Source organism: Drosophila takahashii, chromosome 2R (genome assembly GCF_030179915.1).
Source record: "Drosophila takahashii strain IR98-3 E-12201 chromosome 2R, DtakHiC1v2, whole genome shotgun sequence".
NCBI classification, from domain to species: Eukaryota; Metazoa; Arthropoda; class Insecta; order Diptera; family Drosophilidae; genus Drosophila; species Drosophila takahashii.
The window spans coordinates 6,730,094-6,746,706 of NC_091679.1; the positions used below are offsets into that span (position 1 = coordinate 6,730,094).

The window sequence follows — 16,613 nt, forward strand, 5'->3', positions numbered from 1 at the left end:
TAAATAGCCGATAATTTCGACGCGCTTTTGAAAACCGTATTCTATGTGAGCCTCACTCACTATTGTATACAGCTGCCTTTCGTAAATAATTAAATATATGTCGAATCACCATTATGTTGGGAGCCATGTAAACATTTTTTTTTGAGAATATTGAAGTAAAGTTAACTTAAACCATGGACTCCCAGTCAAACTTTAAGTAAAGGACCGAATAGTGGTCAAGCTATTTTTGTTATGAGAATTTTTGAAATATCATCTCCGCGAAGGAAATTGTGAATAAATGTATAATATCATGGAAATAATCATGGAATAAATTTAATAGTCGGATCGTTGCGATTACAGAAATCAATTCGAAGTCATGCGCTAGGTAAAATTATATACAGTCTGAATAAGGGGTGACCGATCATATTACGCACGCGTCACCATGGTAGGGAGGGTAAAGACATGGGGTTACAACAGCTTACACACCCCAAATTCGTTTTAGATTAGTACCGCTCATCATAATTCCCGTCGTTTTAGCCCACTTCTTAGTCCAATCTGTAGTTTTCCGTAAAGTGCACTTAATTTGTGATGCAGTGTAGCATAGAAGGTCGAAGAAAGAACCCATACCCCATCCGGCGAGCTCAGTCAGAAGAAAAGCAAGAAGTGCACGACCTCTGAGACCCCTATGCACGAGTAAGTGAAATTCGTTTTCGATTCTCACCAACGCACACGCTACAATTTCTGGACCGAATTTCGGGATTCCTGATTCCTGAATACAAATCCTAGACACAAAAGCTGGATATAACTATTGTGGACCCTAATTTACGATCACTTGTCACGCACCCATTAACTTTAATTACCCCCCACACCTGTCACATTGTCCTGATTTATTACCCTAATTAGCATAATTAATTGACTCTCCCTCCACTTTAGATACAGAACCCGCATTAAATACGATTCAGAATCCCCATTTATATACTACTTAATAAAGTATTTTAACTCACCTTTTGTTTTGCTTAAAGTTGTGTATGCGGGTCTGATCATATTCAATCCGAATAAGAGTTGCTCTATAAAATATTATCTTTAGATTCCCAGCTATCATATTTTTTTGTAAACCCCAACCAACGTACACGGACTTTATTCCCGTCTCTCTTTATTATTTTTTCCACTAAATATTTGTATGGAAAACGAGTTTTTTTCAGTTCTTCTTTGTAAAATCCACCCTGTATTGGAGTACCTTCAAAGTCTTCCAACAAGTATGTGGTAGGGTATGTGTTTCTCACACTTATTATTTCAATTCAACACGTTAATTGGGGCGACCTTAATTGTTCTATGTGGTCTTTTGTTGTATATATCAATTAATTTTTTATACATATCAACCCACTTGTATGTTCCGCTAAAACTAAATTCACGCCACATAAGTTCCTTCAAACTTCTGTTGAAGCGTTCCACAATTGAAGCTTTTACAATTGAATAGGTAGAATAATGGTTTATTCCATATTGTTTCATTAACGCGTTAAATTGTTTGTTAAAAAATTCAGTTCCATCATCCGTTTGTAAATTTTTTGGTGTTCCACGTCCAGATTTGAAAATTTTTTCCATTGCCATTGAGACATCTTTAGCGCTTTTTGATTTTAATGCTTCTCCCCAGGCATATTTGCTAAAACAATCCACAACAGTCAAAATATAAAAATATCCTTCGTTAGGCTTTGAATACTTTCCCATTTCCACTAAATCTGCTTGCCAGAGATCATTTATACCCTTTGTCACTACTCTTCGACGTTTAAAATTACGTCGACACGGAGCATGATTTTTTTTAACAATACCCAATTTATCACTCATATTTTTTGGTAATAGAACTTTCTTACTATTGAGTTGCAGTACCTTCTATTTCAACTGTCTGTGATTTTAAAACTGATTTCGGTTGAGTAACATATTTATAAACATAGCTCTCAATACTATTAATCTTTGTTAACATATTGGATAGGATTTTATCAACATTATCAACCCTCCCATTATTAACTTGAACTAAATTTTCCAAAGAAGTTATTTTAGTAAGTCTTCGATTAAGGGATGTATTTATTTTCGTATTAAGGTCTTTCTTTAACGTCTCCAAGTTTTCATCGACATATTTTTTCGTCGTTGCATCCGAATAATCTATTGGGTTCCCACAATTTTTAATTCGTTTCTGTTGGGTATTCAGGTTTTCGTCACCATCAATGTACAACCCCACAACAGTTTTAATATCCCTTTTTAAAATATCTGTGTGCTCTTTTTCGTCTGAAAAGTGACCAAACTTGTCGACAGACATTTTGTTTATAAGGTAATTTAAAGTTTGTGAACCTTATTTATTCAATTAATATATAATTTTAGCCTCTCGCAGTTCTTCTATTATAGACATGATCTCGTTATTGTGATTAGTGTTGCCAGCGGCCTTTGAAGCTATTAACAGCTGCAATCTTTCAACTAATTCATTGACGTCATCCCAATAAATATAATTGGGTTTTGCTCTTTGTAGGGACATGTATCCAAATCCCTTTTTATTTGTTTTTTTTTGTTTTGATTGAATTGGGGTGGATATAGCTGAAGGAAGTATATTTTCATTGCTCAAGAACTTTTTAATATTGTATACTTGTATCCTCTAGTTCCTTTTATTCGCTTATTTGGATCAAAATCTATTCTATGTGCACTTGTCTCAGTAATGATATCTTTATAATTTTTCAAGTCTGTGGCACTGAATTGTGTGGGTTTATTATGAACAATAAGTGAATAAAGCCCAGGAGTCAAATCCCACGTGCTTCCACTTGATAATTGAATTTTATTATGACTTATATGTAATTCACTATTCCCCAAATTTAAGGATTTGGGGGTTGATGAACTTTTTCTAGGTCCATAAGCATTGTCCAGAACTTTATTTCTCGATAGACTGCTAATATTAAAATCATAGTCTGCATGAATTAGATTGCTAACATCTGCTTCTATTTCTAGCTGTGTTTCTAAAGGTGTTTTTTAGCGGTGTTTCTGGCTCTGATCCCAATTCAATATGTGACTGTGAAAAAGTGTATCATCTGAGTCACTAGTAACATCATCATTATAAACTTTTGTTTCTTCATTTCGGCTATGATTATCATCATAATCGTAATCATGATCATCATCGTCATCATACCTTAATTGATGTTTCTTAAGCTTTTTACTGGGGGTTTCATTTTTAAATATTTCACTTTTTTGCTTTAAGACCGTTGATTTATCTTCGTTTGTATTCATAAACTTTCGTATTTATTTTCACTAACTAGTTCGTTTAAGGGATCTGTTATTGGCTTAAAAGTTTCTTCCAACTCGTAAGCATTTTGTGATTTAAAATGTTTTAGATCATTGAACTTTTTTTTTAATGTATTTCTCGTTTTAGTAAGCTGACTTAAAATAAATTGACTCATTTTGACTACTTTCAAATCGTTCAACATCGTCAGCACAAAAGATAAAATACCGGTTTATGAACTATACTTTACAGGGTTACATTTCATACTAATGAAAGTTATAAAATATATATATTATTTATATGTTTTTTTTTTTGGCTGAAAAATAATCATTTTACTGTTGATGCAGTTGCTTACATTTCCTCTTCAAATAAAAGAATTTAATGTGTGTGTGCATGTTTTATTGAGTATGTAATGATTATGTACAAATGTTATAAATATTACAAAGTGATAAGTGTATTAAACAATTGTATTTAACTCTAGTTGCAGGGAATCATTGCTTCTTTATATAACTCGATATTCCTTGTCCTTGAGCAACTTCAGATGACCATCTTTCATAGTGTTATATCTCTTAGGTACCCACCGGGAAAATTCCTCTGGAAAATAACATATTTTCAAGAGGTTTCTCCATACAAGCGGAAGGGACAAATCCTCATTCACCCCTTACATTTCTTCCATCTCTGGTTTCAAAATACACGGGGGTGACACAAAAAGTAAGGGGGAAATGAGGTTTCTATCTGGATCTCTGGCAGAAGAATGCAGGACAAAATCCACTGGTTTTTCGACTTCCCGCATTATAGATTTTCCACACGTACCCAGTTATGGTTTTCCTCCACTTGCAATATCTGCTTTTCTACACCCTCCCAGTTTTGGTTTTTCCAGACCCTCGCAGTTTTGGTTTTGCACTGCTTTGCAGTATCTGATTTTCCACAATAAAAATCATGTTTTTTGTAATATTTGTTTGTGTATTTATTAATAATATTTACAATCGAAGCATTGGAACTACAAATTTGTAATGCCTGAAGCATTCCCGGGTTTTGCTTGGCCGAATGCAGTTCTTAGATATCCATTTCTTGTCTGTCTTCTAAAAATATCAAACATTATTTAGATATGAATGTAAGACCAGGAATAATAATAAGAGTAATTACCATTATTAGGTCTCCGCACAAAATTAAAGGATCTCTCCAGAAACTATGCCTGGTTTGCCATGGCCGATCATTTACCCTCTGTTCAGTTGTTTTATGTCGGATATCTATATCAAAAACTATGAGAAGAAAAAATAAAATATGACAAACGCAGGCGCAACACTTCTGGTCCCAAGAAGTCTCAGTCGGCCTGGCTGAAATAATTGTAATATTTTGATTAAGTTAAACAACTAAGTTAGTACTGAATTACAATTTATAAAACCATTTAATGAACACCTTACACCATTTACCACTGGTAAAGATTAAAAACATTTCAAGTGTCACTGAAATGCAGAATTTGTGTTGAAGATAGCATCCGGAGGCGTATATTTATTAATGGCGAAAATATCTGTGATACTAACCTTTGTAACGCTGAAATAAAGATTATAAAAAGACAAAATTTATTTTATCACTCACCTTTTTATTGTTTTTTAGATTAAAATTAACTATTTTCACTTTTTTTTCACTTTTTCCAACAAATTTAAAAATGATGTGACCCTGCATTATATTCTTGATAATACCATACAAAATGCAGATAAATTTGGTGTAAATTTCGTTGTAAAGTAGGGTCACACTTTGGCGCCGAATAAATATTTCGTTTAAACAATACTTTTCAGGGACCGTAATCATTAAAGGTTACGTATATTATAGGTATATTAGGCATTTTTCGTGTTATCAATACCACCAACACGAGTTTTTATATTTTAACAACACTTAAAAATGGCTTAGGCCACGATCTGACGATCAAATTATTTTATTTCACAGAAAATGTTTAAAAATGTTAAAAACAATAATAGTTTTCTTTGTAATTTAATGTAATTCATTGATAAATGTGATCAAATATTTTAATCGTCTTACCGTGGCTTTTCTCTATAATTTTGTTGAATCCCACATTCATTCTTATTATTATTTGAAAAATGTTGAGTAAAATAAATTAATAATATCATTATAGACATTATGATAATAGTTATATAGTTTCATTTTTTTGATTAACAATTATTAATATTTTTTCTACGAATTTTAAAATTACTAAAAATTAAAACTAAATGTGAGAACAAGAGGTAAGTCGAGCCCCACCCCGCACTACTCCGATCAGGTTAATTTTTTTTTCAAAATTTCGTGCTAATTTGGTGCTAATTTCGGGCCTTATTTGCGAATTTCGTGCTCGAGTGAAAAACATTTTTTTAAATACCCAAAATGCGGGGTGTAGAACGGCAAACGGCCTACACCCCGCATTAAGTTCTGATCATACTAGATGAAAATTAAGTACCACATAATTTTGTGCTAATTTTGTGCTGGCTAAATCCAAAAGCGCAACTTTCGTGCTCAAAGGGAACATTTTTTTTTTTTTAATTTTCAAAATGCATCTTGTTCTGATCATACTAGATGAACATGAAGTACCACATAATTGTACCCGTTTATGTTATTAGTCTAAAATTAAATTCTTTGAATTGTACATAATTCTATTATTAAAGATGCATTTTTATTACACAAACAAAACTTCTGCACTCTTCAGTAAATTATCTGTAAGGATTAAAAATGCTTGCATTAAATTCGTTTTTCGGTCTTTTCCTTTCTTATTGGTTCTATAGTTCATCCTTCCTGTTGACTCTTCAGCAATAAAATTAATTATAAAGTTAAATTAAATAAAAAAAAAACAAATTAATAATTTTATGATACACAAATAATATTTATTATATAATATAAAACGGTAAAGTTTAAAAATTGTGGTAAGTTGACCTCACCCGTAAAAGTCTATATAAGTAATTTTAGTTATCACTGCGGTCGGCAGTCACAAACAGTGCCCAAACCTGTCACTATTTTACGTAACGCATAACTATTTTTGGGCACAAGTAACACTTGCTCTAAAAATATTTATACATGGGCGTAAGTTAAAAGCTGGAGGGGTATTACACTTCAGGCATTTCAGTCCCCAAAGATTTGTAGCCTACGCTCATGTGCTTATATTCAAAGCAAAACTACTTAGATCGTTTAGAAATATGTTATTTAAAATTGTGACAGGTTTGGGCACTGTTTGTGACTGCCGACCGCAGTGATAACTAAAATTACTTATATAGACTTTTACGGGTGAGGTCAACTTACCACAATTTTTAAACTTTACCGTTTTATATTATATAATAAATATTATTTGTGTATCATAAAATTATTAATTTGTTTTTTTTTTATTTAATTTAACTTTATAATTAATTTTATTGCTGAAGAGTCAACAGGAAGGATGAACTATAGAACCAATAAGAAAGGAAAAGACCGAAAAACGAATTTAATGCAAGCATTTGTAATCCTTACAGATAATTTACTGAAGGGTGCAGAAGTTTTGTTTGTGTAATAAAAATCTTCTTTGGCATCTTTAACGATAGAATTATGTATAATTCAAAGAATTTAATTTTAGACTAATAACATAAACGGGTACAATTATATGGTACTTCATGTTCATCTACTATGATCAGAACTTGATGCGGGGTGTAGGCCGTTTGCCGTTCTACACCCCGCATTTTGAAAATTAAAAAAAAAAATTTCCCTTTGAGCACGAAAGTTGAGCTTTTGGATTTAGCCAGCACAAAATTAGCACGAAATTATGTGGTACTTCATTTTCATCTAGTATGATCAGAACTTGATGCGGGGTGTAGGCCGTTTGCCGTTCTACACCCCGCATTTTGGGTATTTAAAAAAATGTTTTTCACTCGAGCACGAAATTCGCGAATTAGGCCCGAAATTAGCACCAAATTAGCACGAAATTAAAAAAAAAAAATTAACCTGATCGGAGTTATGCGGGGTGGGGCTCGACTGACCTTCAATTCCGTAGTTGGATGGTATCCGTCTTCTGGTACCACAAGAGCGTCAATTCTAGATACTGTGACTTCAGACGGCTCGGAAACAAGCACAAGATCTAATTGTCTATTTAATGAATTTCGTATAAAGCTAACTTGCTGTAACGATAATTCTAAAAGGCCATCCACAAAATCATGGGTGGATAAAGGTAGAGCGACAAGTGAGTCAGAAGGGGGGGACCAAGATATATCAGGGAGATTAAAGTCACCCAAAACGATGAAAAGGTCTCTATTGGAAAAAAAGGATAGAATAGATTTCATAGTAAATAGATGTTGCTCATAAATTATTAGGTCAGAGCCAGGCGGAATATACGAATATGTAATAAAAATAGACAAGGATTGCAGGGAAACTTTCACACAAACAAATTCAATGTCATTAGAGGCATGAGAGCGAATTCTCTCAGAACTTATGGTGGAGGTGACGGCAATTAAAACGCCGCCCCCCCTACGGGAAAGGCGATCGGTTCTGTAGGTATTAAAATTGTTAGACAGAACTTCAGAGTCGGTTATCTCTGGTTTCAGCCAAGTTTCAGTGAAAGCCAAGATATCGTCCGTAAATGCCGAGGAGTCAGCATAAAGCTTGGGTAGCTTCATGTTAAGTCCTCTTACATTTTGGTAAGCCAAAAATAAACTTTTTAGTTTTTTGGCGCCGTGGAAGGCCTGTTATTTGTTCTCGGTTTATTTGGAACAAATTCTTTGACTACTAGATCATCATTAAGCCAAAAGCTTTCAGAAAGTAGTATATTAATCACATCAGGCGGGGCAAAAATTTTGAAGGACGATATCCTACGGGCATGGGAATTTTTCTCGAATAAATTCCATAACATCCTCAGATCTGGTATCAGGCGTAAATCTTGAAACAAACAATTGCTTCCTATGTGGGACAACTGAGAGTATCTTACGCCCCCCAGCAGCGGTCTGAACATTTCCCAGCTGTGAGCCAGAAACGCCTCGTTTGGGTACAACTGGGAGTTTCTTCCGCCCCAAAGCGGCAGTCTGAACGTCACTCGGCTGAGAGACAGAAACAGCACCTACTGAACCTGTGTTACATTTATACCTCACAGGCCGCTCTCAGAGGGTGAAATATAATGATACTAGCAGGGTCGGTAGCCAGCAGCTTCGCCTGCGGAAATTAAAACTGAAAATTAAGCATACCTTTATATTTGCTACTTATTTTAAATTACAAAATTCCTTATTTTTAGCCTAAAATCCGAGAAAAGATTTTATCATAACTTTTTTCCTTAATTTCCGCAAAATCAACAGTAATATGTCTTATGCCAACTACTTTAAGAATATAAAAAAAGTCCTAAAATTCTTATAGCTTGCGTAAGTTATCAGCTGCACAGAACAGAAGCAAACGAATTCATTTTTCGACACAAATCCCTACACCAATTTTCTTCACAACATTAGTACTTTGTCCAAAAGGTATTGTTTAAATATAGAATGTCATCCTGGATTGAGCATGTAATTAAATTCCAAATCAATTTGCATGTAAATCTAAAAATTAAACTTCTTTTCTTTAAAAAAATACACCAAAACATTACTAAAACATACCTCTTTCTCTAAAAGATTGCTCTCCAACAACCAATATGATAATTTTCGTTAAGATTTATGAAGTTAGAGGAAATATTTTTGTTAGGTAACTAAAAGGTAAATAAAAACCAAATACTCTTGGCGATTAGGTAATGTGGGGGTTTTTAGAAGGTATCCACAGGAGACAACTCTTATATGGGAAACCAAATTTATGCGAAGCAATGATGCTTTATGTATTTGACTGATTTAAGAAATAACATTAAGAAAGGCGATTCGATATTACTGCATTTTACCATTTATTTTGTTTTGTTTGATGGCCTCAATCAAATTGTTTAATCATTTCAACATGTTTTTTGGGGGAATTTAAAGTTAAAAAAATTCTGTGCACCAGAATACACGCAGTTTCCGAATAAAAGAAGTTCCCTCATATTGCATCATCAATTCTTCACGAAGTGGTAAATTAAAATTTGTGCATTTGTAAGGACAACGATTTTAGTTTAGCAACTTTGCATCATGCAACAACAGCGCAACGTGTAAGAAAGGGAAAGCACTATTCTTGCTCTCCCGTGCTCGTATAGCTGTTCTTTTCTATTCTATTGATCAGTGAAGTCTTGCGACAAGAGATCGTAAGGTCCCTGCGAAAGCAGTCTAAACCCAGGGTGCCTCGTTTTAAACACTACTTTGGCGTGTCCCGGCGTCAGCCCAGTCCGTCAAGTAGAAATCGATCAGGGCCTGTCGCGACCAGCCAGAAAGGGCGAGCAGTAGGCCGGTTGTAGTTTTCGAGAGGCGCTGTTTTGCAGAAGCTCAACGCACAGTGGGGCGCCTAGAACAAAAAGCCTGCCAAAATGGTTTTTTTTTTTTTAAGATTTTCCAAAATGTTGCAATGCAACTTTAAAAACAATTGAATTCTCTATACACATCAAAAGGAAAGAGTGATCTGTGTTGAATGGTTCTCCCACTACAGATTTATAAAGTGGATTTTTCGAAATATAATTTTAGCCAATAAGAAAAAAAGGTATTTTTACACATCTTTGAAATTTTTCTGAAAGCGCCCAAGGGCCTAAGTTGTATATGTAACGATTGAAATTTTAAGAGCAACCAATTCTTAAAATATTAAAAAAAAAACAAAAATTTTAGATACATAATTACTATTTTTTTTTTAATTTTTTAAAAGTGGTCCAAAAAAAAAGGGATTTTTTGGATATCCTTGGACGTAAAGTAGTGTTACACCCTAGATCCCCGTTTAATTCTTTTTTTAAAAAAAAGTTTAGATATTTAACTACATATTCTGAAAAAATTAGCCTGCCCTTTTGTGCCTCTTCTGAGAAAACCGCAGTTTAAGTTAGCAAGAAATGTTCATAATTTGAAATATCGTCAGCCCTGGTTCATTCGCGCGCCCTAACATCATGAAGATATTTTACTTATGTGAAGGTATTGATGAAGATAATGATAAATTAATAAACAAATTTGGGTTTAAAATTTTAAATTATGTTATTTTACTAAAAATACATATATGAAGTAAATTCCGGTTTCTACCAGTTTTTTTTTGAAAATATGCTATATTTCCTTGATTGATTCTATGACATCTATAAGATATCATTGACCAATTAAAAAAAATGTAAGCATAGAGCTAAAATGATAAATAATGACTTAATCCCAATTTATATGAACCAATATTGAAATAGAACCGAGACATTCCCCTTAGTAATAAGCGTTTATATGGCAGCTATCAGATATAGTTGACCGATTTGAATAATTTTTTTTTTCAAAAATCAAGTTAAATTAAAAAAAAATATTGGGAAACTTAAAACCCTATAAGTAATTTATTTATATTTTTTTTCTTAAAAAAACAATTTATTTTTTCTTAAAAATTTTCTACAACAAAAAAATTGTACTAAAAACATTCACATTATGATGTTTTTTTACATATTTAATTGCCTTCAACAATGCCCCATCAAAAGATATTTGATATAGGGCTCCGCTGATTTAAGGCAGACTTTTGGCTTTTTCGCCCCACTGTGCAACGGTTCTACGAGCCCAGGACCGGCGTGTGTCCAAAACCCCGATTGTTCCGAGCCAGAAGGGCAAGCAGTAGGCCAGTTATTGTTTCGAGAGGCGCTGTCCTGTAGAGACTCAACGGTTCTAGGAGCCCGTATCGGCGGATGACCGAAACCCCAAGTACCAGAAGCACCGATACTTATAACCGCACAGCAAGCGCGCCCAGGAGCAGAACACATGACGTCGTTAACTACAACGCCTGCCGCCAAGCACATCAAGCTACGCGGAAACGTCACGGACGACAAGCAAAGGGTGAGGGTGGATCACTAGGAAGCCTGCAGGTGCCACCTGGACTGTCAGTGCGATCCGAGCAAGACCCCTAGTGGGACCATCCGGGACAGAGCAAGGGACAGGCGATTGTATGTCGAGAGGCGTTGCCCTGTAGAGCGCATAACCTGTTCGCCCTAGACTTTCCTAAGCCTAACTTATGGGCTTCTGAGACAGCTTTCTACTTCTCAGTCGTATATGTCAACTCAGCTTCGTATGCTAGTCCAAAACAAATTTGGTTCCCACTCTGTTTTACGGTTTTGAGATTTTTGGGCATTGCGACACTCAAGATGCAAATAATAAGTGTTGATTGTAATTCAATCGTCTGTTACGTTTTTAACCATCGTCGCTTGTTTCCACCTAGTAAAAACCAGAGAGAACGCTATAGTCGGGTTGGTTTCCCGACTATCTAGTACCCGTCATTGGCTAAAGGGAGTGCGAGATAAATATATATAAATTTTTTAATTCCGTATAAATTTTAAACGAATGGTCCAATTTGAAAAATGTCTTCTACATTTTGATAGGTATAAATATACACAACAAAATTGCATTTATACTCCTCGGAAATCTTTAAACGTGTTAGCGCCAGACACATTCTAAAATCGTTAGTGGGCGATTGTGGGCGTGTGAAATAAACTTGCGCTGCGTAGGAAGCCCAAAAATAAATATCTTAACCTTCTAGCTTGTGTAGTTTCCGAGATCTCGGCGTTCATACGGACGGACAGACAGACGGACATGGCTATTTCGACTCGGCTAGTGACCCTGATCAAGAATATATATACTTTATAGGGTCGGAAACGCTTCCTTCTGTCTGTCTGTCTGTCTGTCTGTCTGTCTGTCTGTCTGTCTGTCTGTCTGTCTGTCTGTCTGTCTGTCTGTCTGTCTGTCTGTCTGTCTGTCTGTCTGTCTGTCTGTCTGTCTGTCTGTCTGTCTGTCTGTCTGTCTGTCTGTCTGTCTGTCTGTCTGTCTGTCTGTCTGTCTGTCTGTCTGTCTGTCTGTCTGTCTGTCTGTCTGTCTGTCTGTCTGTCTGTCTGTCTGTCTGTCTGTCTGTCTGTCTGTCTGTCTGTCTGTCTGTCTGTCTGTCTGTCTGTCTGTCTGTCTGTCTGTCTGTCTGTCTGTCTGTCTGTCTGTCTGTCTGTCTGTCTGTCTGTCTGTCTGTCTGTCTGTCTGTCTGTCTGTCTGTCTGTCTGTCTGTCTGTCTGTCTGTCTGTCTGTCTGTCTGTCTGTCTGTCTGTCTGTCTGTCTGTCTGTCTGTCTGTCTGTCTGTCTGTCTGTCTGTCTGTCTGTCTGTCTGTCTGTCTGTCTGTCTGTCTGTCTGTCTGTCTGTCTGTCTGTCTGTCTGTCTGTCTGTCTGTCTGTCTGTCTGTCTGTCTGTCTGTCTGTCTGTCTGTCTGTCTGTCTGTCTGTCTGTCTGTCTGTCTGTCTGTCTGTCTGTCTGTCTGTCTGTCTGTCTGTCTGTCTGTCTGTCTGTCTGTCTGTCTGTCTGTCTGTCTGTCTGTCTGTCTGTCTGTCTGTCTGTCTGTCTGTCTGTCTGTCTGTCTGTCTGTCTGTCTGTCTGTCTGTCTGTCTGTCTGTCTGTCTGTCTGTCTGTCTGTCTGTCTGTCTGTCTGTCTGTCTGTCTGTCTGTCTGTCTGTCTGTCTGTCTGTCTGTCTGTCTGTCTGTCTGTCTGTCTGTCTGTCTGTCTGTCTGTCTGTCTGTCTGTCTGTCTGTCTGTCCGTCTGTCTGTCTGTCTGTCTGTCTGTCTGTCTGTCTGTCTGTCTGTCTGTCTGTCTGTCTGTCTGTCTGTCTGTCTGTCTGTCTGTCTGTCTGTCTGTCTGTCTGTCTGTCTGTCTGTCTGTCTGTCTGTCTGTCTGTCTGTCTGTCTGTCTGTCTGTCTGTCTGTCTGTCTGTCTGTCTGTCTGTCTGTCTGTCTGTCTGTCTGTCTGTCTGTCTGTCTGTCTGTCTGTCTGTCTGTCTGTCTGTCTGTCTGTCTGTCTGTCTGTCTGTCTGTCTGTCTGTCTGTCTGTCTGTCTGTCTGTCTGTCTGTCTGTCTGTCTGTCTGTCTGTCTGTCTGTCTGTCTGTCTATCTGTCTGTCTATCTGTCTGTCTGTCTGTCTGTCCGTATGAACGCTGAGATCTCGGAAACTATAAAAGCTAGAGGATTGACATTTTAAAAAAATCGCGCGATTTTTTAAAAATATTTCGGCTTGCGGCGCATAGCACTTCTTCTTAAAATTTTGGGGTGAACTTCCGTTTAGCTCCAACCCCCGATTTCGTTTAAACTTTCAAAATCCACGTTATTTGGGGTCCTGATTATTGGAATAATAGTCAAAGTTGGCGCAAAATAGTCAAAGTGTGTCAAAATTTATATCGATGTCTCTTGATGTATTAGCGATGATACTACTTAAGCACGAGAATGGCATTACAGTTTTTAGGAAGAGCATTTCAGTTCTCGTAGTTAAATATAACATTTTTTTTTTTTTTACATATGCATTTTATTTATTGGATCTTTTCTGAATTGAGACTAACAATAAGTATATAAAATCTTAAAGTAAAAAACTATTAAACAGTCATGATGACTGACGCGAGATTAAAGGGCTCTAATAACTATTGCTGAGCTGGAAGGTCATTTCGTTGCAATCGGATCCGGTATGAGACCCTGGCTAGCCCCCTGGCGAGTTGGTTTGGATGAGAAGTTAGCTTGGTGAGGTAGGACGCTTTTTGTTTTGATATTTCGTCTTTTACGGGCAGAATGCCAAGATCTCTGTGGATGTTGTCGTTCCGAACATACCAAGGTGCCCCAGTGATAGTTCTCAAGATTTTTGATTGTGCTCGCTGGATAATGTCGATGTTGCTGCTGCTCGCGTGTCCTCACAACTAAGAGCCGTATGTCCAGACTGGCTTAAGCGTTGAATTGTAGAGCAGGACCTTGAAGTCCAGGCAGAGGGGGGAGCGAGCATTTAAAAGTCAATGGAGGCCAATGGATTTTAGTTTTAGATGAATTTTCTTAGCTTCGATATGTTTCCTCCATGTAAGTCTCCTGTCTAGGTGAACGCCAAGGTACGTTACATCGTCAGCTTGTGGAAGTGGCGTGTTATTCAGAGTTAGCGGGGGGGGTTTGTCTGTTAAGAGTAAACGTTATGTGTTTACACTTTTGCGCATTTATTTTTATACGCCAGTCTGATAACCACCTCTCCACTACCACGAGGTTGTAAACAGCGGCAATGGCAAGGTTGCAGTTGCCTAACTGTAATTTTATCGATGTAGCTTGCAAATAACTTTTTGCAAACCTTTGGTGAAAGTGGTGTTTGATGCGGTCTCTTATTAAGATGCCGGTTCCGCCATGTGCTTTACCATCTGGATGATCTATGCTGTAGAACGTGTATCCCCGTATTTGAAAAATATATTTGCTGGTGAGATGCGTTTCTGCCAGCAACATAACGTCGATGTGGTTTTCGTTCAGAAACTGACTTATTTAAGGTTTATGCCGTGAAACACCGTTGGCGTTCCACAAAGTTATTCGAAGACTAGGCTTAGTTTATTTGAACTGCTGAGCTGCGAGTATTTTTAACAAAATGTTTTGGGTTTGCACAAGGGTTTGCATGGTGGTTTTCATGAAGGACATAAATTCCATCATATTATGTTGCAAAGTGATCATCATAGTTTCCATGTCACTTTGGGGATGTCCCATGGCCTGCGGGATGTTATCCATTTTCGGTTCTATGTGAGCTGTGCCTGATTTTAAAGCACTAGCGTAAGAAATGCCGTTGGTGGTAACTGAAGGGCCAAATGAAGACCTGGCTGCTTTTGCGAAGAAAACTTCCGGTGTCGTTTGTGATCTCATGTAATTGTTCTGTGTGTTCTGGTAGCGTGCCGTTGTCGTTCGTTGCATCCGACTTTTCATCTCCTTGTAGACTGGACAGTCTCTGTAGTTTGCTGTGTGGTTTCCTTTGCAGTTTACACACTTTTTAGTGAGAGAGTCTTCCTTGTTGGCAGGGCAGGGCTCGGAGTCGTGGATGTTTCCACAAGCTACACATACTGACCTGAGGGTGCAGTAACCCCTGGTGTGTCCGTATTGTGATCCTACTCCTGACTGTGATCCTACGATGCAGCAGGTACTGCAACTTGTAGATCGGGTGCACTGTGTTTTTTTTTTCAAAGTTCTGCTGTCTGGCTCCAGCTCGACCTTGAATAGTGGTTGCGGCTTCTTGTTTTTGTTTATAATGTTTATAACATTTTTTGCACAGAAACCGTTTTCTTTTAAAGCCTCTGTAATTTCGTAGGGGGTCAATATAACATTTAGAAAACAAAATAAAATACAACATTTTTTGCACAGAAACCGTTTTCTTTTAAAGCCTCTGTAATTTCGTAGGGGGTCAATATAACATTTAGAAAACAAAATAAAATACAAATTATACAACGGAAATAAAATAGGTTAACAAAAAATACATATAAATCATTTATAAAGTCGCAGGCAAAACTTTTTTTACTTTTTTTTTTTTATTAAATTTTTGGCTGCGGCGCTTTTTTCGCCCGTACCTTACTACTTTTTTTAAAAGCTTATCCAGCTTTCATTCAGGTCATCCGTTCCATTTCCTTTTTTCGAGGAGCATGAACACGATACATTGTATAAAAAGGCAAAATAGGTCCATCACTAATCTGTACTCCTTCTTCTACTACCGTTGTATTTAGCAGAAACGTCCCGTTATTCACTGTTACCGGTAACGTTGTAATTGTTTTCGATGCCTCCTCCAATAGATGCACCCCTGTAACTCTATTTCGTCTCAGTTGGACCGGAATCTTTCCGTTCTTTGTCTCCAAAAATAAATTTTGTAAATCTAACTTAGCACCTACTCTTCTAAGTATATCCATACCTATTAATCCATCAAAATAAGAATGGAAATTAAATAAGTAAAAATCAAAAGGTTCATTATCAAATTCGGAATCAATTATCAAAGGTCTTCTCAAGCCTTACTTTCCTGTCCTCCCTTACTAGATCAGGGTTTAAATACGAATTTGTAGCCCCAGAGTCAATCAAAAGTTTTAGCGCTTCTCTCCCCCTTCCATTGATTACAATGTAAGGCAACACTGATTTATGGGTATCCTTCCTTATGAACCCCGTTTGCTTCCCGAGGCGCTCTGGCGAAAATCCTCTTCGTCTATGATGTTGCTAAGCTCTTGGTCAGCCTCTCTTTCTAGCGTATTAATCTGTCCCTTCCTCGAATTCCCAGAGTGCAATTGCCTTGCACTTCTTGAAGTCGACGGAGAGCATTCTGCTACCTTTTGTTTCGGCATAATTGCCCGTCTGTTGATGTTCGAGCTACTTCCAGTTGACTGCTCATCCTGACGCCTATTTGTGTCTGTCTCTTCCCTATTCCACTTGTAGTTCTCCCTTCTGTTAGCGCCCAGCATCCTCTGCTATCTGTATCGATCGTTATAGCTAGTATTACCTCTTGAGTAGTAATTATTCCCTGATATTGTTGTCTGCCATAGCTTCCGGTGTTAAAGG

General features: G+C 37.0%; 1 long non-coding RNA gene across 1 annotated transcript in view; it reads left to right on the forward strand.

The window, feature by feature from the left end:
* The first annotated feature begins 408 nt into the window (after window positions 1–408).
* Window positions 409–16,613, forward strand: part of LOC138912332 (uncharacterized) — a 143,472-nt gene continuing 127,267 nt past the window's right edge. Inside the window, exon 1 of the long non-coding RNA XR_011417859.1 lies at window positions 409–672. This is a non-coding gene — a long non-coding RNA (uncharacterized lncRNA). The remainder of the gene's footprint in view (window positions 673–16,613) is intronic.